This window comes from Sminthopsis crassicaudata, chromosome X (assembly GCF_048593235.1).
Source record: "Sminthopsis crassicaudata isolate SCR6 chromosome X, ASM4859323v1, whole genome shotgun sequence".
Lineage (NCBI taxonomy): Eukaryota > Metazoa > Chordata > Mammalia > Dasyuromorphia > Dasyuridae > Sminthopsis > Sminthopsis crassicaudata.
Genome location: NC_133623.1, coordinates 36,456,116 through 36,480,007, shown reverse-complemented (window position 1 = coordinate 36,480,007; position 23,892 = coordinate 36,456,116). Strand labels below are relative to the sequence as shown.

The window sequence follows — 23,892 nt, the reverse complement described above, 5'->3', positions numbered from 1 at the left end:
CCTGGAATGTGAATTGGAAAAGGTAAAGAACTCCCAGGGAAACATAATTTGTGAATTAGAAAAGGTAAAGAACTCCCAGGATTTGTGAATTGGAAAAAGAAAATAACTCAGTTAAAAAAAAATTAGTTAAATGGGAAAAAAAAATTCCAACTCATTTAAAAACTCAATTGAACATATACAAAAAGAAGTACAAGGGATAATGTTGTAAAAAATTACCTATGCATATGTAGTGTCAAAAAAATGTTATAATTATAAAATTAATAAAGAAAGAAGAGTATTTACTTCAGAATGCATAATCACAAAAAAGTAAAAAAAAAAAACTAATGAAGAAAATAACTCACTAAAATCACTAAAATAACTCACTAAAAATCAGAACTGAACAAATAGAAATGAATGCTCAAGAATCAGTCAAGCAAAACCAAAAAATGAAAAAAAATAGAAAAAAATGTTAAATATCTACTTGGAAAAACAATAGACCTGGAAAATAAATCTAGGAGAGATAATTTTAGGATTATTCGACTTCCTGAAAATTATGATGAAAAAAAGAGCCAAGATACTATTTTACAGGAAATCATCAAAGAAACTGCCCAGATGTAATAGAATCAGAAGGTAAAATAGTCATTGAAAGATTTAATCAAACACCTTATGAAAAAGACCCTAAAATAAAAACCCCAAGGAATATTGTGACTAAATTTCAAAACTATCAGATTAAGGGGAAAAAATATTACAAGTAGCCAGAAAAAAAAATTCAAACACCGAGGAGCCACAATACAGATCACTCAGGATCTAGCTGCTTCCACATTAAAAGATCAAAGGGCCTGGAATCTGATATTCTGAAAGGCAAAAGAACTTGGAATGCAGCCAAGAATAAACTACCCAGCTAAGCTGAGAATTTTCTGCCAGGGAAGAAGATGATCATTTAATTAAACAGATGAATTCCATTTGTTTCTAAGGAAAAAAACAGAACTAAACAAAAAATTTTACCTCCAACTATAGGACTCGAGAAAGGTAAAAAGAACTCTTTAACAGTATTTCTGTTCTGTTATGGATATACATAAAGAGTACACATATAATTTGATTTTACTGATATAAAAAAGGGAAGTAGAAATGGAAAGTGGATATTATCAGAAAAAGGGAAAAGGGGAGATAAAAAGAGGGAAACTACATCCTATGAAGAGGCAAAAGACACCTACCCTATCTGAGGGAATTTATAGAGGGGAAGGAACATTGTGTGAATCTTACTTTCATCAGAGTTAGCTCAAAGATAAAATAATTGACATATTTGGTTTACAGAGAAACTTTTCTCACCTCACTAAAAAGAGGTAAAGGGAAAAGGAAAAGAGTAATAAGGGAAAGTTACAAGAAAGGGGAAGGGATTCAAAGAGGGTGGGAGAGATTATAAAGAGGGAGAGCTGTGTGAGACAAGTGGTACCCGTAAGTTTAATACTGGGAAAGGAGGTAAGGGGGGTAAGAAAAAGAAAAGCATAATCTGGGGATAAAAAGATGGCAGGAAATACAGAATTAGTAGTTTTAACTGTAAATGTAAATGGGATGAACTCTCCCATAGAGTGGAGGCAGATAGCAGACTGGATGAAAAGCCAGAACCCTACAATATGTTGTTTACAGGAAACACATTTAAAGCAGGGAGATACATATAGAGTAAAGGTAAAAGGCTGGAGCAGAATCTATTATGCTTCATGTGAAGTCAAAAAAGCAGGGGTAGCCATCCTTATCTCAGATCAAGCAAAAGCAAAACTTGATCTAATCGAAAGAGATAAGGTAGGAAACTATATCTTGCTAAAGGGTAGCATAGAAATTGAAGCAATATCAATACTAAACATATGTGCACCAAGTGGTATGGCATCTAACTTCCTAAAGGAGAAGTTAGGAGAGCTGCAAGAAGAAATAGACAGCAAAATTACATATAGATCTCAACCTTGCATTCTCAGAATTAGATAAGTCAAACCACAAAACAAATAAGAAAGAAATTAAAGAGGTAAATAGAATATTAGAAAAATTAGGTATGAGAGATCTTTGGAGAAAACTGAATGGAGACAGAAAGGAATATACTTTCTTCTCAGCAGTTCATGGAACCTATATAAAATTGACCATACATTAGGACATAAAGACCTCAAAATTAAATGCAAGAAGGCAGAAATAGTAAATGCATTCTTTTCAGATCAATGCAATAAAAACTACTACATTCAACAAAAAGCTAGGGGTAAATAAACCAAAAAGTAATTGGAAACTAAATAATCTCATCTTAAAGAATGATTGGGTGAAACAGCAAATTATAGACACAATTAATAAGTCCACCCAAGAAAATGACAACAATGAGACATCATAACAAAATTTGTGGGATGCAACCAAAGCAGTATTAAGGGGAAATTTTATATCTTTAGAGGCTTCCTTGAATAAAATAGAGAAAGAGAAAATCAATGAATTGGGCTTGTAACTTAAAAACCTAGAAAACACCAAAAAACCTCAATAAAATACTAAATTTCAAATTCTAAAATTAAAAGGAGAAATTAATAATATTGAAAGTAAAAAAAAACTATTGAATTAAATAAAACTAAGAGTTAGTTTTGTGGGAAAAAAACAATAAAATAGAAAAATCTTTGGTAAATCTGATTAGAAAAAGGAAAGAGGAAAATCAAATTGTTAGTCTTAAAAATGAAAAGGGAGAACTTTCCACCAATGAAGAGGAAATTAAAGCAATAATGAGTTACTTTGCCCAACTTTATGCCAATAAACTTGATAACTTGAGTGAAATGGATGACTACCTTCCAAAATATAGGCTTTCCAGAATAAGCAAGGAGGAAGTAAATTTCTTAAATTTCCCATTCCAGAAAAAGAAATAGAATGAGTTATTGATCAACACTCTAAGAAAAAACCCCCAGGACCAGATGGATTTACATGTGAATTCTACCAAACATTTAAAGAACAATTAACCCCAATTCTATATAAAGCATTTGGAAAAATAGGGAATGAAGTCCTACCAAATCCCTTTTATAACACAGACATGGTACTGAATACCTAAACCAGGTAGGCTGAAAACAGAGAAAGAAAATTATAGCCCAATCTCCCTAATGAATATTGATGCTAAAATCTTAAATAACATATTAGCAAAAAGATTACAGAAAATCATCCCCAGGATAATACACCATGATCAAACAGGATTTATACCAGGAATGCAGAGCTGGTTCAATATTAGGAAAACTATTAGTATAATTGACCATATCAATAACCAAATTAACAAAAACCATATGATCATCTCAATAGATGCAGAAAAAGCATTTGATAAAATCCAACATCCATTCCTATTAAAAACACTTGAGGATATAGGAATAAATGGACTTTTCCTTAAAATAGTCAGTAGCATCTATTCAAAACCATCAGTAAGCATCATATGTAATGGGAATAAACTGGAACCCAATAAGACCAGGAGTGAAACAAGGTTGCGCACTATCACCATTACTATTCAATATTGTATTAGAAATGCTAGCTTCAGAAATAAGAGATAAGAAAGAGATTAAAGGAATTAGAGTAGGTAATTAGGAAACCAAATTATCACTCTTTGCTGATGATATGATGGTATACTTAAAGAACCCCAAAGATACTACTAAAAAGCTATTAGAAATAATCCACAACACCTTTAGCAAAGTTGAAGGATACAAAATAAATCCACATAAGTCATAAGCATTCTTATATACCACTAACAAAATCCAACAGTTAGAGTTACAAAGAGAAATTCCATTAAAAGTAACTACCAATAATATAAAATATTTGGGAAGCTATCTGCCAAGGCAAAATCAGGAACTATATGAGCAAAACTACAAAACATTTTCACACAAATAAAGTCAGATCTAACCAATTGGAAAAATATTAAATGCTCTTGGATAGGGTGAGCAAATATAATAAAGATGACAATGCTACCTAAACTAATCTACTTATTTAGCACTATGCCAGACTCACAAGAAACTATTTTAAAGACCTAGAAAAAATAACAACAAAGTTCATATGGAAAAACAAAAATTGAAGAATTTCTAATGAAAATTACTAATGAAAAATACTAAAAAAAAAATCAAATCAAATGAAGGTGACCTAGCTATACCAAATCTAAAATTATATTGTAAATCAGTGGTTACCAAAACTATTTGGTATTGGCTAAGAAATAGACTAGGTGATCTATGGAATAGGTTAGAGTCAAGTTGGATAAACCCAAAGATCCCAGCTTTGGGGATAAAAATTCATTGTTTGACAAAAACTGCTGGGAAAATTGGAAATTAGTATGGCAGAAACTAGGCATTGACCCATACTTAATACTGTACACCAAGATAAAGGTCAAAATGAACTCATGACCTAGGCATAAAGAATGAGATTATAAATAAATTAGAAGAATATAGGATAGTTTACTCTCAGATCTGTGGAGGAGGAAGGAATTTATGACCAAAGAAAAACTAGAGATCATTATTGATGACAAAATAGAAAATTTTGATTATATCAAATTGAAAAGTTTTGTACAAACAAAACTAATGCAGATAAGACTAGAAGGGAAGCAATAAACTGGAGAAACATTTTTACAGTCAAAGGTTCTGATAAAGGCCTCATTTCCAAAATATTTAGAGAATTGAACCACTACACAGAATTCCCAATCCCTCTTATTTTTGTCCACCTGCATTTTGGATTTCCTTCACAGGCTAATTGTACACTATTTCAAAGTCCAATTCTTCTTGTGCAGCAAAATATTTGTATGGACATGTATACATATATTGTATATAACATATACTTTAACATATTTAACATGCATTGTTCTACCTGCCATCTGGGGGAAGTGGTGGGGGGAAGGAGAGGAAAAGTTGGAACAAAAGGTTTTGCTATTATTAATGCTGAAAAATTACCCATGAGTATATCTTGTAAATAAAAAGCTATAATAAAAAACAGAATATATTCTGCCTTTCTTTGTGTTCCCAATGCATAGCGTAGTGGCTGAAGGCACATAGTAGGCACTTAATTGTTTACTGGAAGAATACTGGTAGTATTTCCAGAGGTGTTAAATTAAGCTTGATATAAGGAAGGCCTTTCTAACAATTTCAACTACCCCAAAATCTCAAAGGCTGTTAAGCAGGAGGGCAGACACACACAAAGAGATAAACACATACATGTGCATGTACTCATGCCTTAGTAATGGTTTTCTAGCAAGATGGGGATGGCTACTAATTGTAATGCTATTAATATTATCTTCACTATTAATAACTTTGCCGTCTTTCAGGCATTTTTCAAATGTCCAAGTCTGTGATCCATTTTGGGTATTCTGGATATTGAAATCGTTCGCCATTTCCTTCTTAGCTCATTTTACAAATGAAGAAACTGAGGCAAACAGTGTCATACAGCCAGTGTCTCAAGTTGGATTTGAACTCAGATCCTGCTGATTCCAAGCCCAGCACTCTATGCACTACACTACCTAGCTGCCCTAATATTAACTAATAAATGGGGTTAATGATTGTCAGTTTTAGTATTGAAAATCCATAATATTAAGTGACATTCATCTAGTACTTTGTGCTCTGTAAAGTATTTTACATATATCATTTAAGCTTCAAAATAATCTGTGAACTTGTTAGTATAGGAATTTTCAATTTTATAGCCTGAGAAATTAGGACTCAGAGATTAAGCAGTTTAAGAGGAAACAATTATTTGTTCAATTCACTTTATCACAGTTCCTGGCATATAGGTGGTCTATATAATTGTTTATCACTACTCTATCCCTAACCCAGCCCCACTCACTTATGGCCATGCTGTTATAAATATTTAAGATAGAAGTTTATCCAAATTTTCTTGACTATGCACATCAACTGCTTTCAGAGACTACAGAGAAGCTTGTTTAGGTGGAAACTGGAATGAGAGCTTCCCCTCTCAGTAGTGATTCTGGCAATTCCCTGCCCTACACGTTAATTTAAAGCCCAAGTGAGATATAATAACAGCATAGAATAGGGTTAAGGAAGGGAAGATTCTTCTACCCTTGGGGCAGCAGGGTATATGTGAAAAAGGGTATTTCTGAGGAGGCTCATGGAATAGAGAGCTGGAAGAGGTCTTGAGCAGTGGGTATGATTTCAACAGCCTGGAGAGTGGAAAAAAGCACTTTGTCCAATTTTTGATTCATAGGATTGTAATACCATAAATCTCCCTTCCTACATAAAAATACTTCCTTTTAGATCAAAGCAATTTCCTCCCTTTTTGGTAGAGGTGGGGGACTATAGATATGGTACATTGCATATGCTATCAGATTTGGTTAATCTATTTGGTTAGTTCTGCTGAACTGCTTTTTTCTTTTTTCTTTTTTTTTTTTAATAAAAAAAAAATCTTTGTTTTAAAGGCATGGTCCTCTGAGGAGAGTGAGAAGAAATATATTGGAGAGGAAGGTAATGGTTGGTGTGAAAAATTAAATCATCAACCAAAACTAGGCTTAAGATAAAATAAAATAAAATAAAAGGCTTCCCTCCAAAACTGAATCCATAAGGGGGAGGGGGGGGAGCCATAGGTAACCTTGGCAACAAGAGTTCTTGGCCTCAGACAGAGGTTCCCGCCCCTCCTCCCATTCAGCCTTCCAGGACATTGTGATGTCAGCAGTGGGTGTGGTTGCGCTGGCAACTGAAGTTTATCAACCTCTATTTCAGTTGGGCTCAAGGCAGGGCTCAGCTCCTGATGTTTCAATCCTAATCTTGTCCATGTGCTTTCTCAGTGAGTCCATTGTGCTTCTAAGGCTTATGGGAGGAAATGGGCAGTCTCTAAGAACTCTATTGAAGGCTGGTGGGTTAGGAGGAACTATTAATAACTGAGGGGAAGCTGGGGCAGGTTGCAATTAGGTTGGGAGGCCCCTTAGGTTGCATTCCCAACTTGTCCTGTGGAGGCTGCTGTTCTTTGGGGTATGTTGCTGGGGGAGGAAGAGGCGGGGCTAAAACCAGAAGGGGTTTCTTAACCTTGTGGGAGTAGAAAGTTCTAGTCTTGGAATCAGTTACTTGAGAAAGCCTAGCTAAGGGGAGGGAAGAAGAGATGTAACTAAATTGGGTTCCCTAACTAATTGCGGTTCTAGCTTTATTCTGGATTGTGGAGGGTCTCTTACTACCAGGAGTGCCTGAAGGTGGAAAGAGGAGAGAGAAAGAGAGGAATGGAGTGGGTAAGATGGGAAGAAGTAAAGCTGCAGTCAGAAGTCCTAACCAAGTGAAATTGTTCCTCAAGCCTGCCTATATTGGCATGCTATGCTTAGGAATGAGGATAGCTAGGTTGCCAGGGGTCAGAAAGTTCAGAGTTCAAATGTGGCATCAGGCACCATATAACCCTGGCCAATTCACTTAATCCCTATATGTGCTTCATTTCCTCATCAGTCAAATGGGAGCACACTGAAGAAGGAAATAGCAAACCATTCCATCACCTTTGCCAAGAAAACCCCAATGACCAAAGTCCATGGGGTCACCTAGAGTTGGTCACAATGGAACAGCATACTTAGGGATGCCTCCATGGCAATGAGATAGGGCCAGGGGAGTAACCAGGGGAGGTATAGACTGAGTTTAAACTGAAAGAATTGCTAACTACATGTCAATTACCTTACAGTACCTGTAACCAAGGACAGATACCACCATGGCATATGCGTATCTATTCAAGTACATCATCATCGGCGATACTGGGGTAGGCAAATCGTGCCTATTACTGCAATTTACTGACAAGAGGTTTCAGCCTGTCCATGACCTCACCATTGGTGTGGAGTTTGGGGCCCGTTTAGTATCCATCGATGGCAAGCAGATCAAGCTCCAGATCTGGGATACAGCTGGGCAAGAATCCTTTCGCTCCATCACAAGATCCTATTACCGGGGAGCTGCTGGAGCCCTGCTGGTGTATGACATCACCCGGAGAGATACCTTCAATCACCTGACAACATGGCTGGAAGATGCTCGTCAGCATGCCAACGCCAACATGGTCATCATGCTGATTGGAAACAAAAGTGATCTGGAGATCAGACGAGAAGTATCAAAGGAAGAAGGGGAAGCCTTTGCCCAAGAACATGGACTCATCTTCATGGAAACCTCAGCGAAAACAGCAGTCAACGTAGAAGATGCTTTCATCAGTACAGCCAGGGGGATTTATGAGAAGATCCAAGAAGGCGTCTTTGATATGAGTAATGAGACCAGTGGCATTAAGATAGGTCCTCAGCATGTTGGGGCTGCTTCTACATATGCTGGGAACCAGGGAGTACAGCGTTCAGGAGGAGGTTGCTGCTGAAAAGATCTGAACTTAAAAGGAAGCCCGAATGAAGTCAGCCAAGTTTATCTGTCATCATCTCTACCAAGGTCCAGCTACAAGTAAGCAAGTGGCTTTAAGACTTAAGAACTCTCTCCTAAAAATTCTTCCACAACTTTGAATAAATGTTAACTTAAAGGAGACTGTATTAATATATGTTTAGTCAACTGATGTGAACATTTTAAATGCCTTATGCCCTTGAAATATATTCAATACTAAAAGTTACCTGAGAATTTGATACCAGTCTGTTTAGCAGGTTTTCCACGTACCTCTGCTGACTTGATATTTATAAGATCTCGGCTTTACAGCTAGCAGGGACATCAGATGTTATTAATTCAGTAGCATAATATTAAAGAAGAGACAAGAGAGGTCCAAAGAGGTTAAATCCCTCCCCCTCTTAAAAAACAAACAAACAAACAAAAAAACCAAAAAATGGAATTAAGTGGAAAGAGCAAAGCTGCCAAGCCAAGGCCTCTTGATTCTGGACCCGGTATGTTTCCCACTGAAGCATAGCTTGTACGACTTCTTCAGAAGTATGTTAACTTTCAAGGTTTTGCTGTCTGTAGAGACTATTCAGTAAGCTGCTTAAGTCTTTTTTTTTCCCTTTTGGAATTCTTTGACTCATTTACATGAATTTTGTCTGTACGCTTCCAGGATCATTAATGGGGACTGGATAGAAAGTGAAATAGAAACCTGTTAAAGCTATCTGCCGTGTTTATCATCTTGTCACTATCCAAATCCTAGGCACCTGCCCCTACTCTGTGTCTAGAAGTTCCATATAGGGATGGGTGCAGTAACAGGTTCTAACTAACACCTTGTGTTTTCTGTTCCTACGGTTTGTATAACACTCCTTGAGAAATGTTTTCATTGTTTGCCTTGATGAATACTCTCTGTAAAAGCATAATAAAGAGTGACAAATAACAACCAAATAACATGATGCATTTAAATGGCACCCAGAGGAATAAATTTTCAAATGGTACATTAAGAGGACTTTGAGCTTTTCTTTGAAAATAAAATAACTATTGTGTGGAGTTATTTCATTTAACTATAGGATTTCTAAATGTAGATTGTTATGCGGGGGAGTTTTTCAACCTAGATGTACAATAAACATGCACATTTTTCTATGGTAAATCTATTATAAATACATTTAGCACTTAGGAAGTTAATAGGAATTGGGAATTCAAAGACCAAATGAGAAGTTCCTGCCTTGAAGCAGCTTACATTCTACTGGGGAATAACATCATGTATAATCATGTGTGAATGCTCACATAAGGACATGGACATGTATATCCACACACATTGGTATATGTGTATACATAGATGCATGTGTGCATACATGTGTACATATGCGCGCACACAGTTTTTGCTCTATGTTAAGCACAGGAAATGCAAGGATAAAATGAAAACCGGTTTCCTCCTTGGAGACATTCATATTAGCTTGAGGAATACAGCACATATATACATACATATGAAGATACGTGCATGTGTGTTATATATAAGCATAGATGTGTGTGCATTCTCTATACACACAATCAAATCAGATAGCATTTGTAAAGTGTTTACCACAGTGCTTGGTACATAGTAAGTACTGAATAAATATTTATTCCCTGAGAGAAGATGAAGGGGGATAAAGAAAGTCTTCTTTGACCTGACACATAAGCTGATTCTCAAAGCTAAAAGCAATGGAGTCTGACAACTTCCTTGTTCTGGATAAGGGCACTGCAATAAACTTACCAGACAAAAACTACTGATAAAAATCACAAAGTAGAAAACTTTTGCTAATTTAATCAGTGTAGACCTGTCATTTCCTTCCCCACCACCACCACTATACACACTTTGGCTTAGAATTATTGGAATAGGGTGAAATAAGAGCATTCATACAAGTATAAGAGGAAAATAATAATAATAATTATGAGAAATCTTAGCCATATTATATGGGCAAATGAAGGATAAAGTGGGGGAGAAGGCACCAGTGATTTGCATAAGGTAAGGGATCTCCAGGGGTTATCAGGACACTGTTAGACTGATAAGACCTTCTATATTCCTTCCCTAAACAGGACTTCCCAACAAACCTGGGAAGAGATAGCTAACAGTGATTTACTAATCCTACTGGGCACTTTCCATAACTGTAAGGCTGAACAAGGTGGGGGTCCACTTAGCTAGGTATATTACAGTTTCAAATTTTTTTTCAGAGGCCAAGCATAATCCTGCCTCTATGCAGCCTACTGTAGTTCCTAGTTATTTTCTCCAGAGAGAAGAAAAAAAAACCCACTAGATTCTGAGTCAGAAAGACCTTAGTCGCAACTCTCATGCTGTAACTAACCACATATACAACTCCACTAGGCAATCACTCTCTGGGCCTCAGTTTTCTTGTAAGTGAAATGAATGGGTAGGCCAGGATGATCTCTGAGGTTTATTCCAGTTTTGAATCTGAGTCTATGAAATCATTATAGAATTGACTGGGCTTTGAGCTTGAGTCATTCCTTGGCAGAGAATGAAACTCTTGCTCCATGTGCTAGGTCAGGCCCTAGTCCAGCACTGGCCTCAAACAAAGTATATTTTATCACTGCTTCTTCAATGAGAGTAAGGAATAGGATTTGGGACAAGAACTAACTGAGGCTCAAGATGAATAGCCTCAAAATGTTAAAGCTTGGTTCAGACTATCAATAAGCATTTTTAATGCTGAGATAGATTGGGACAAGCGCTCAGCTAGGCAATGAAAATATAAAATAAATGTAACAATCCCTCCTCATAAAATAACATTTTAAAAGAAAAGAGATTAAATGTGTATAGAAATATATCTAGAATAAATATGTAAGGAATAAATGCCAAGTAGTTCAAAGTTATTGAAGAGGGAAAGCAGTAATGAAGGAAGAGAAAAGGAAAGTTCCACAGAAAAAGAGGGGAATGATTCTACAATGCTAAAGATACTTTGATATGAAGGGAAGAAGAGAAAGCTCACTTCAGATAGCCCCCTTTTTCTCAGTAAACAGGTGAATATTTTGGTTAAGAAAGTGGAAAAGAGAGAGATGTGAGAAGCTTAAAGAAATAAAAACGTCTAGACAATTTTTTTTTATTGAAAATGAGGTAGGGAATAAACTAGGGGGGAATAAAACCACTACCATGCTGTAGTGAGAATCTACTTGAAGCTAGCCAATATGGACATCTAATACCCAGGTAACACAAATATATAACTTTCTTCAGCTCCATTCAACAGCATATAAGTAAGAAAAGAGGATGGATAGAAGAGAAAAATACAGCTTTGACATCTGGGAGGACATGAGGAGCAACAGGATGGGGGGGGGGGCAGGGGATTTGAGAGTAGAGAGGACAGAATAGATTTAGGGTCAAAATTAGAAAGGGAAGGAAATTAAATCAGAACAGGGATTATGGTCTGAGAAACCCCTGAAAGCTAAAGAGATCCAAAGGTCTCTGTGCAGGTAAAGAATAGATTTAGGAACGGTAAGGGATAGGAATAGGGAGACATGGAACAATAGAAACTTATGATCAGAGAGATGGAGGAATATCAAAGTTTTTCATTAGGGAAGTAGAATATTTTATGAAGAATTGCAAAAATCAAGGTTGGCTATGACCATCTCTACGTTTGACTGAGGAAGAGTGAAAAAATAAGCCATAGCATTTAAGAAGTCTGAGGAACTGTAGGGGCATCATCATGAAAATTGAAGTTCTCTAGTATAAGGCCAAGAGTTGGGAGGAAGAAGATAGTGAACCATCCCTGAGAAACGAGGGAGAATGACTCAGAGTCAGTACAGAACAGCCAACATTATCTGAAATAAGTGGAAAATGTTCCTGTTGCAATCTATTAAGGGATTGTGATGAAAAGAAGGAGGAAGAAGATGATTCCATCTTCCCTTCTACCATAAGATTAGCATGTAGCTTACGCTGAGCAGACGATAGTACAAATGAGCACTGGAGAAGTAATAACATCAGGGAGGCATTGGTGGTCTCTAAGGGAAAATAAATAGAAAGACGAAGAGAAAAAGAAAATCAGGATGAAGATAATGGAAGAAGATCCCCAGTAGTCACAATAGAAGGAGTGAGTAGCATTGTAGTGAAATGTGAATGGGATAGGGCAAAAAAGGAGAAGGATTAGAAGAACCAGTGGTTTTTTTTTTGGTAGGGGGGCATGAATCTTTCTCTTATGGGGCCTCTGGCTAATACTCCTCTATCTGTTTGGCTAACCCTGACATCCTAATGAAGATAAAAATAACTCAAGCACAGAAACAGTCTCATTAATGACACTGACTAAATACAAATTAATGGGATGCAAAATAATTTTGTTATTCCAGGTAAATAGAAAAACCATAACAAATCTTTATTTTCCTTTTCCTTTATCATCTTCAATTATACATAAAAACTACCTGAATGATTTGGGTGTTACATAATTATAGGGTGTTGGTTGTCAGTCTTGAGAATAGTTTATAACATGTTTCAGTGTGCAGTACCAATGTTACATTTTAGTCCCTAAGCCCAAATAAGTAGAACAACCAATCACAAAGTTCACACGTGTAATTGTGGACCCCTAACAGCCTCCAGTAGCCACAAGGATCAAGGCTTTGCTCCTTCAAAAAGCTTTCAAGGCCATCCAAAAACTGTCTCCCACTAGCCTTGAAGATTCACTACAAATTACTCTCCTTTATAGTCCAGTGAAAAGAAAATATTGCTCTATTCAGTGATCTCATGTCACCCATTCCTGCCTCCATTCCACTGACCCTCAGAGTATATGTATTAGTTTGGCTCACCTTTTCAAATTCTTAAAACCATTTGAGAACCCTGGCCTCCAACAAGAATGATATAGATTGAATGAGAAAGTCATATCATCCTAATTACTGACATATGTTTAATACACACAAATTTACACATAGAGCAAATACATGGAGTATATGTACCTTTCTATATATTTCCATATCTTTATCTATACATGTAGCCCTTTATATTTTTATTTTTTAATATATTTGAACTTAGGACTGATCCTATTGGAATAGCATCATTTCATATTTCCCCTTTCTCTTCCCCAGTTCACAATAAGTAGAACAGTTCCAATATATACCAGTTTAAATTTTTAACCATGTTTCATGGACTAGGGGCCACTTCTTCAATGAAACATGTTATTTGATTTCCCCATGTAGAAGCAATCACTTTCTGCTCCATATCCTTTTAGCCCTACATATTTATCACCTTCTAGTCATGTTTGGTGCACAGACTAAATCATGGGCACAAACATTTACTGTGTAAAGAAAGATGGAAAGTGCACACAGTAGGTGTTTAATATTTATTGATTAAATATGATGGCATAAAGGCATATATGAGGGCCATGAAAAAGAACCAGTGATATGTTCTGGCCTAATTTCTATGAAGAGGATTTTACATCATACTTTCCATCTTTGGAAAATGAATCCAAACCAGTGATTTGTTTCATTTGATTTGATAGAAAATGCATTGTCTTTTTCTGCTCCTGTGCAGAAAGCTTTCCTCTTGAATCTCCAGCATGAGCTACGGCTGCTGTCCTGTCACATTTTATCACCAAGCACCGCATAGTGCGCCTGACACAAGCAGCCCATCAGGGGCTACTTGGGAACAATCCCCTGAGCCATGCAATAATTCTATCTTTCTCACTCCAAAACATGTCTGGCGTACAAAAGAATCATATTTCATATTTATAATTTGGATATTCATATCCTCTATGGAGCAATACCTTCATCATTTCAAAACAAGGTGCACTACGGGAGCTGTCAGAGAAGATGCTGTGAATGGCCGGGCTGACGTTATGTGATGTATGGCACCCTATGACTCACCAGTGGATTGAATCAACCATTATATTACCTACCACGGGAAAGGAGATTACTGGGATATATCGTCCACAGGTAATTTTTCTTCTGAGACAAAGAAAAAAAATCTTTTAAAGTGCAAAAATTATATATTTGGATGACACTGACTACAGTTTGAAAGCCCTCCATCCTGATTTGAACCAGAATGAAAAAGTTTATGCAGAGAAAACCCAGATAACCTGGTAGGAGGCTCTTGAAAGGCAAATTATGATATCCCATTACCTTTTAGCTATTTGAAATAGAGGCAGAATATTGTGCCCCTCTGCACCCATTTCTCTTGCCACTTCCACAACTTCCATATGAACAATACATCTGTTAAAGGGGAAATATACTCTGGGGATTACTGGACTGATCTATGTGCTGGTTTCCTGTACATCACAAGTGCTCACACAGTTTTCCATCAAAACTTTTGGGAATGGTCTACACTTTTAGTTGCAAAGTTATTCTGTTCCAGGACACCTGTAGTTGTTTCTCCTTTATATAGAACCAAAATCTACTTGCTCTTCAACTTTCTCCCTTTGCTTCTGGTTTTACTCTCTGGAGCCAAGCAGAAGTCTAAATCCTCTTTTGTATAACAGCCTTCAAGTATTAGGAACTCCTACATACTATCCCACTGCAGACACTTACTAGCTAAGTGACATTGAGAAAGTTATTTAACCATTGTGTACTTCAGTCTCCCCACCTGTTAAATAAAGAGGTCGCACCTGTTATGCTCTGTTCCCTTCCAGTCCTAAATCTATAACATTGTGATAAATTCAGCTTCATGAAAGCTTCTAAAGTCTGATGTTCAAAAATGAACAGAAATGATCCCGTGGCATACTTTGATACCTGCAGGATCAGTAATTTTATCGGGCAGGGCATCAGTCAGTACATATCATAATGAGCATATGAGGCTCTCTAGCAAAGGCCTAGTTTTTGTAGGCTCCAAGAGGTCATGTGACTTGCTCAGGATGAGGAAGGATGTGAACCCACATCTTTCTAATTAAATTATCTATACTGGATCCCAATTAATACCAATAATGAATCCTTTAAAGAATTACTTGAATTAACACAGTATATTTCCACTAGACTGGAACCAATTAACATATTTTATATAATAATAACTTTGAATAGTGTGGACTCAAGTCTATGTAAACCCTTCATGTGATTCATTATCCGTACTAGTTGGAGCCTAGTTCTAATAAAATTTATAGGCTTGAGGTTGTTTTGAAGTGAAAAAGTCTAGAAAAGTCATATGTTAGGCAACATTAGAATGTTTTTTCACTTGTTCTTCAGTTATGTCCAATTCTTCATGATCCCATTTGGAATTTTCTTGGTAGAGATACTGGAATGGTTTGCCATTTCCTTCTTCAGCTCATTTTACAGATGAGGAAACTGAGGCAAACAGGATGAAATGACTTGCCCAGAATCACACAACTAGTATCTGAGGCCACATTTGAACTCAGGAAGATATCTGGATTCCAGTAGACTCAGGAGTCTATGCTCTGTAACACCATCTAGCTGCCCCCACTAGAATGCTAAAACAACTTAAAGTAACTGTGATCTCCAAATGAATAGATCTCCTACTAGTTTTCAGAGGCAGAGTTTGTTCTTGACCATTTAAATGATGTTGAGGAATGGACAGTTAAACCCACATGCATACAGTTTATATGACATTAATCATGGCACTATTGGAAGGGAATCCACTGGTCACTGAGTCTAACCTGAATAAGTAGCCCTCCAGTGTCATCCTTTCTCCTCAGTCACTTATCCCAAGATCTTCAGTTTTTCTCTCAGGATTTCATAATCCCTATGGAAGCATAATTCATCCCCATAAGAATCACCAGAAATGGATATTACATATTAGAGGTGACAAATATGTCTTGAACCTAACATTAATGGAACTGGAACAATCATGTCACTGATCTTAGTTATACTTACTGAACTTGAGTTCCCCATTCCTCCCTTCTTACTGAATATTCTCATTGCTAATTATGATTGCAAAGTGCTTGTTTACTGCCCCTGAACACTGCCTTGGAGACTTTCCAGTGAGGATTTCTTTTCAAACATAAATGGTGTTTACCATCTTTGTACACAATCTGGTGCAATCTGAGGGTACTCAGTACCTGCCCCAAACTCTTTAACAAAGAGGCTACATCTATACACTCCTTTCCTTTCTCCAGAGGGCAACAAAGGATCAACTACAATAACAACAAGACGGGAGAGCTAGGTTCCCTAGCTTTGTTTCTCTCCTTGATGTCAACTACAACCCTACTTCTTCCTTCCCATCTTCTCTTTTCATTTCACCGTCCTTCCATTTTCAATAGCTGTGCAAGCTTACCAGTTTTACAGTGTTTTTGCTTTTGCTTTTTTCCTTTTTTCAATCCTTGTATAGGGGTGTTCAAAGCCACTAGTCTGTGAAATCTCCTCTGAAATAAGAGCAACAGGGCTTAGGAGAAGTATTGATATGGAAGCCCATCACATTTTCTTTGCAGAAATGAATGTATGGTTTTAGTTTTAGGTTTATAGTTTAAATTTATCCTTTCAATGTATCAATGATGTTACTTTCAAAAGTCTTGCATATTTTAATAAGCAAGGACCTCCACAGGCATCTTACTATGGACCCTCATTGTGGCAAAGAGATTGGTATAGATTATGCAGAACAAGGCATAGGTAGGTCCTGACAAGCTGGAAAGGCTTTGAAGATGAGCTAAAAAAAAGTCAATTATTATTGAGATCCAATCTACCAAAGGTCAATGAAGCTCACTGTCAAAGGGTCTAGGTCAAGTGGACTTTGTTGGAGCACAGCAAGATCTCCAAGATCCCCTCAGCTCTAGATGGCAGAAATTCATATATTGATTAAGATAGAGATGGGCATGTGCCTCTTGGAAGAGAATAGCCATGTCAAGGAAATCATGCTTCTCCTGAGATATTAAACCAGAAGTTGCCCTCAAATTCAGAAGAATATAGATTTAGAGTTAGAAGTACCTTAGTTCATATAGTCCAAACCCCCTCATCTTCTAAATTAGGAAGCTTGAGGCCAATAGGAGGTCACACAGTAGGAGAGCAAAAATTCAAATTCATGTCCTGTCCTTCTGCCTCCTAACAATCTAACAAATATTCCAGTAAATATCAATACTTCCAATCCTTATTCAACTACCCTTGAATGTTATTTCTCTGTGTCTGTTTGTGTCTGTGTGTATACAAGTGTATATATACATTTTATTAAGATTTAGCCTACTCATAATAATAGCTGTCATTTATGCAGTGCTTTAAGATTTACAAAGATTTTTACAAAGATTATCACATTTGAGCCTCACATCCTTGTGAGATATCCCGCTGGTAAATGCCAATATTATCCCCATTTTATAGTTGAGGACACTAGGGCTAAAAGAGGGGTCACACTAAAAGTATCTGAAACAAGATTCAAATTCAGGCTTTCCTGATTCAAAGTCCAATATTTGGGCCACTTTACCATCTGACCATCCTATAGCAACATTATATTAGCTATTTTTTTTAATCCAAGGGAGAACTGAAATGAGACTTGAAATTTCAGGATCCAAACCCTTCTTCCTCACCTCCTTCTCTCCAGCTCTTTCCTTGGAAAAGAAAGGAAGAAGATAGTACAACTAACAAAAGCAAGGCCACTAACCCAAAACAAAATGTTTCTTGCTTCTTAAAACTGAACATAACAAAACTCAGACTTATAAAGCTGATTAAGATGCATTACTATGATTAAAAGAGACAGTGTTTGTGATGGGAGACCTTAAAAGCTACGAATCCAGGACTTCTTAAAGTGTTTCCACTCATGACTCTTTTTTGTTTTTAATAAATGTAGCTTTTTATTTTTCAAAAAAACATGCAAAGATAATTTTCAACATTTGGCCTTGTAAAACCTTGTGTTACAATTTTTTCTCCCTCCTTCCCCACCTCCCCCCTTACCTATACAGCAAGTAATCCAATATATGTTAAACATGTGCAATTCTTCTAAACATATTTCCACATTTATCATGCTGCACAAGAAAAATCTAATCAAAAGGGAAAAATAAGAAAGAAAAAAAAACAAGCAAACAAAGAACAAGAAAAAGGTGAAAATGCTATGTTGTAATTCACACTCAATTCCTACAGTCCTCTCTCTGGGTGCAGATGGCTGTCTCCATCACAAGACTATTGGAATTGGCCCAAATCACCTCATTGTAAAAAGAGCCACATTCATCACAGTTGATCATAACAATCTTGTTGTTTGAAACTCCTTTTTGCCCAAGAAATTTTATATAGAGAGGTATATAAACTAGGCTACAAACCAAACATTTACTGATAATAAATTTCATGACCTGCACATTCAGTTACAAGATCCCATTTGGGTCTTTGATCCAATACAACTGCTTCATTATACAAATGAGGAAACAAAGACCCATTGAGGTAAAGTGACCTTATTTAAGGGCACACTGCTAGTAAGCAACTCCATGAAGGGGTTCATAGAACACAGGACCTGGAAGCAGGAAGTTCTGGGTTCAAAACCAATCTCATATACTTTAACAGCTGTGAGCAAGTCACTTAAAAGACTCTGTGCCTCAGTTTCTCCATCTGCAAAATGTAAAAGTTGTACACAATAATCTCTCAGGTCCATTCTAGGCCTAGATCCACATGGTTGAATGATAAATGGTAGAGCTGAGCCTTGAAATGTCATCTTCTGACATCTTGTCAAGGGTTCTTATCATTACAACATTTTCTCCTCTTCTGGCATTTTCTTGCTTTACTATTTAATACCTTCAAGTACCTTTTAAAAGGAATGCTTGTTAAGAATATCATTGGAGAGATTCAATGTATACCTCTCTGTACAATGTGAATTGTGCACTAAAGTGGGCAGGGCTAAACCCTTTGGGAAAGGAGATAGTCAGAAGTCACTAGGTTTTAATAATGCCTGTAGGCTTTCTTCTTGAAACACTCAAGGACTTTTGCAGGGGGTGATGTAGTCTGAAACATGGTGACTTCCTATAAAAGAGTGACTTAGAACAGAGAAGCAAGGTACGACTGGAGGGCACCAAACCTACTTCTGATTTCAAATATTCACCAAGCAAACTTCTGATCTTAGTTTTGTTTTCCAAGTAAACTTCTCTGTTCAAAAGAACTTTATCTCCCAGACATGGCTTTTGGATGTGTCAGTCTGCAGTGATTTTTGCAAACCAGTTTTTCCCAGGGGTTAATCAACCTAGGATAAACTGACAATTGAGATTCCAGACACAGAGCAGAGTAACAAAACCTCAGGACACAAGCCTCAGGTGTATAACCTCATATGACCCATAGAAAGCTTTTTGAAAACAGACCTAATTCATTAAATCCTGGTCCCTCAAATCACTTGATAGATACAAATCTCACACTTTTTCACCCCACAAGAAGAAGCAGCAATGACAGATTTACCTTGAATTAATCCCAATGCACCAATGAATAAGAGGAATGAAAAGAATACCCAATGAAGATAACAAAAATATAATCTTAATGATTCATGAGCAATTGACTAAGCTCTGAATAGCCTAGGCAGGGGCCCATCTTGGAAATCTCAAACCTCCAAATTCAAATCTTAGAGGACCACTTCACATTAGCACTTAAAGAAAACCTTATAGAATCTAGTGCAGTACCCTACTATTATAGATGGGGAAATTGAAGTTCAGATTAAGCAGGTGATTTTTTTTTTCAAGCTCATATTCTTTATTAAGCCACTTCCCAACTGAGGTACACAACTTCATTTCTAATTCTCTACTACCATATGAAGTATTGTTATGAAATTTAGAATAAATAACCCAGAGATACTACTGCTAGGCATATACCCCAAAGGGGTCAAACAGAAAAGTTCTGTATATGCAAATATATATATATATATATATATATATATATATATATATATATATAGAGAGAGAGAGAGAGAGAGAGAGAGAGAGAGAGAGAGAGAGAGACATGAAGAATTCAGAGAAGCATTGGAAGAAAGAAATGTTGAAGCATTAAAGCCAGCAATATCAGTAAAAATATATATACAATGACTTTGATAATAATAGAACAAAACAAAAAAATGAAACAGCCCTTTATAATTATAATGACCAAGAATTATGAAAAGAAAGAGACTAAAATATCCAGTTTTGTTTTGTTTTTTTACTCAGAGTTTCCACTGCTAGGCATATATACTCCAAGGAAGCCAAAGTTAGACAAGTCCCATTTACACCAAGATAGTCATAACAAGACTTTTTATGGCAGAAAATAAATGGAATCAAAGTAGATGTCCACTGAGAGAGGAATTGCTAAACAAGTTCTGGAATGTAATGAATGCAATGAAATTTTAGTAGCTATAAATATTATGTATATGACAAAGAGAAGCATGGCAAAACCTCTATGAACTGATGCAAAGAAAACTGAGAACAACCAGAAAAAAAACAATATACACACAATGTAAATGGAAAGGACGATAACAAAATAATTGAAACTGAATTTACAAAAAAGTATAATGGCCATGCTTGATGTGAAAAAGAGATATCAGAAGACTTTTTTCTTCACTTCTGTACAGAGATGTAGGGAGGCGGACTATTGATGTGGAATGCTACAGATAATGTCAGACTGCTTTTACATGCTGGTTGGTTTTACTGAACTGTTTTAATATATTTCTTTAAATTCTTTCTCTTAAGGGACAATACTCAGAATAGGAAGGGAGGCATACATTCATTTTTTTGGGTTTTTTTACTAGCTTTTTATTTATAAGATCCATGCATGGGTATTTTTCAGCACTGACAATTGTAAAACCTTTTGTTCCAATTTTTCCACTCCTTCCCCCCACTCCTCACCCAGATGGCAGGTAGACCAATACAACATATTAATTTTGTTAAGTTTATTTTACAAATAATAATAGCTTTTTTATTTTTCAAAACGCATGCAAAGATTGTTTTTAACATTCACACCTTGTAAAAACCTCATGTTTCAAATTTTTCTCCCTCCTTCCCCTTCCACTAGACAGCAAGCAATCCAATATAGGTTAAAGATGTGCAATTTGTCTAAACATATTTCCACATTTGTCATGCTGCACAGATCAAAAGGGGGAAAAAAACCAAGCAAACAATAACAACAAAAAAGGTGAAAATATGCTTTTAACAACATTCAGCCTCCATAGTTCTCTCTCCAGATGTGGATGGCTCTTTCCATCACAACTCTATTGGAATTGGAGAGACATACATTTATTTAGAAATACTGTTGATATAAAAACTAATGATATAAATTAAAGTTTTTATTTCTAAAAAAAGTATAATAACTGAGCCTAGACCCAAAGAAAAGATGAAAAAAGATGAACATACATGTCCTCTTTTGCAGAGAAAAGGGACTACGGATGGGGAACACTGTATACATCATCCTTAGTTCATGTATCACTCAGTTCTATTTAATGGCTTTCCTTACCCCTTCTTTTTAATGCTTTGTACAAAAGAGAACTCTGGGGAGGGAGGGATACATTTGAAAATCAAGATGATGCAAACAGATATCAGCAAAAATGCTTTAAGTGATATGCTGCCTTTGGTCTAAATTGTGCCTTTCTTCCTTTGAGCTGTCTAGGGTAGATACCTAGGTTTGGTTGTTTTTTTTTTTTACTATTTTCTCACAATCTCTCTTCTATATAATTTCTTTTGGGATTCACTTGGTTGATAGTTATGGTTACCTCTTGGGTTTCCCTCTATCCACTGTTCTTTTCTTCCCTATTCTTCATGGCAATGTTATGACTTGTTGGCTGTTTGTTCTCACAAGCTCCAATTGGTCCCTGGAATTTATACATAGCTTAAGACCTAGGAACACTTAGGTCACCTATTGCCCATAAATTGTGCTACTTCGTCAAACAATTTCTCCCAAATGCCTATGCCAAGATATATTTGTCCTTCAATATCAGATTTTGCCTTACTGTAGATAATGGAAAACATTTTCAAAAATTTTCCCCAGGCAAGGATTTCCCAGCTGTTCCAAAAGCATTACCCTCGAAACAGATCCACTGAGGACCCTGCTAATTACAGATGTTATTTCACATATCTAGCAGGTTAACCTTCAAACCTGAGAAGCCTTAGAATAGCTAAAAATCCAAACAGATGAACAGTTGCCTAAAGAAGAGAGAAGAGAAGAACAGAGTCTCAACTTGCTCAGACCTGTTTTTAAGAAGCAAGAAGTACAGAAGCTTCCCATAATTCTCACTCCTCAGAATTTTTCAAACAGGTCTTTTTTTCAGTTAAATTCCAGAAACTTGGTTTTTTGGCGTTTTATCCCTTTTGAGGGGGAAAGAACTTTGCAAAGTTATGGAATATTCTCAAAAGGCTGTCTGAGCAGTATTGATTAATTTCCAAAGGTATCACATCCCACTTTGGGAGAAAAGGAGAAGGGTGATCTGTCTCAAGGCAGTTTGATTTCACAGCCAAACTACTAAATAAACACTACCTACATTTGTTGTATTCAGTGGCTTCTGGCTCCCTCTGCTCAAGAGAAATATCTCTTAAAAGCTAACAATTATCTCTTTATTGCTAAATTTAATAACTACTAAATCCAACAGTCTCTTCTTTTATAAAGGGACCAGTTAGGGTGGTGGGGAAAAAAACACTTGACTGGCTGTCAGAGTCCCAGGACTATTTTCTTAACAAGAGAGGCTATTTGGACAACTAGCTTCATTTCTTCATTTGTAATGATCAAGTTGAACTATATAACCTTTAAAGTATACTATCTAGCACAGTGAAAAAGAACAATGATGAAAATACTGAACGACATAGGTTCAAATCCCACCTATTATGATTACTTTTTGTGTGTTCTTGGTCAAATTTCTTAGGCCTGATTTTTCCACTTTCCATTTGCTGTCCTGCCTAATTTCAACTCCAAAAAATAAGATATCCATCTCCAGACAAACTCATCACTTTTTAATTATTATTTTAATAGTATTTTATTTTTCCAAATACATGCAAAGATAATTTTTTTAACATTCATCATTGCAATACCTGGCGTTCCAATTTTTCTCCCTCTTTTCTCTCCTTCCCACTCCCTAAGACAGTAAGCAATCTGATAGAGATTAAACGTGTGCATTTCTTCTAAACATATTCATATTCATCATGTTGTGCCAAAAAAAAAAAATCCAAAGGGGGAAAACGTGAGACAGGAGAAAAAAAAAAACAAGCAAATCACAACATCAAAAAGGTGAAAATACTATACTTTGATCCACATTCAGTTACCATAGTTCTCTCTCTGGATGCAGATGGCTCTCTCCATAACAAATCTATTGGAATTGCATTAAAACACTTCATTGTTGAAGAGCCAAGTCCATCAGAGTTGATCATCACATAATCTTGTTGTTGCTGTGTACGATGTTCTCTTGGTTTTGCTCCCTTCACTCAGCATCAGTTCATGTAAGACTTCCAAGGCTTTTCTGAAATCAGCCTGTTCATCTTTTCTTTTAGAACAATAGTATTCCATATTATTGTTCTGTAAGAAATGACCAACAGGATGATTTCAGAAAGGCCTGGAGAGACTCACATGAACTGATGCTGAGTGAGATGAGCAGGACCAAGAGATCATTATATACTTCAGCAACAATACTATATGATGATCAATTCTGATGGACGTGGCCCTCTTCAACCATGAGACGAACCAAATCAGTTCCAATAGAGCAGTAATGAACTGAACCAGCTGCACCCAGCGGGAGAACTCTGGGAGATGATTGTGAACCACTATATGGAATTCCCAATCCCTCTGATTTTGTCCACCTGCATTTTGG

At 36.4% G+C, this 23,892-nt stretch overlaps 1 pseudogene; it reads left to right on the top strand.

Annotated features, from left to right (window-relative positions):
* Window positions 1-6,663: 6,663 nt before the first annotated feature.
* Window positions 6,664-9,210, top strand: LOC141548436 (ras-related protein Rab-2A pseudogene; annotated as a pseudogene).
* The last annotated feature ends 14,682 nt before the right edge of the window (window positions 9,211-23,892 follow it).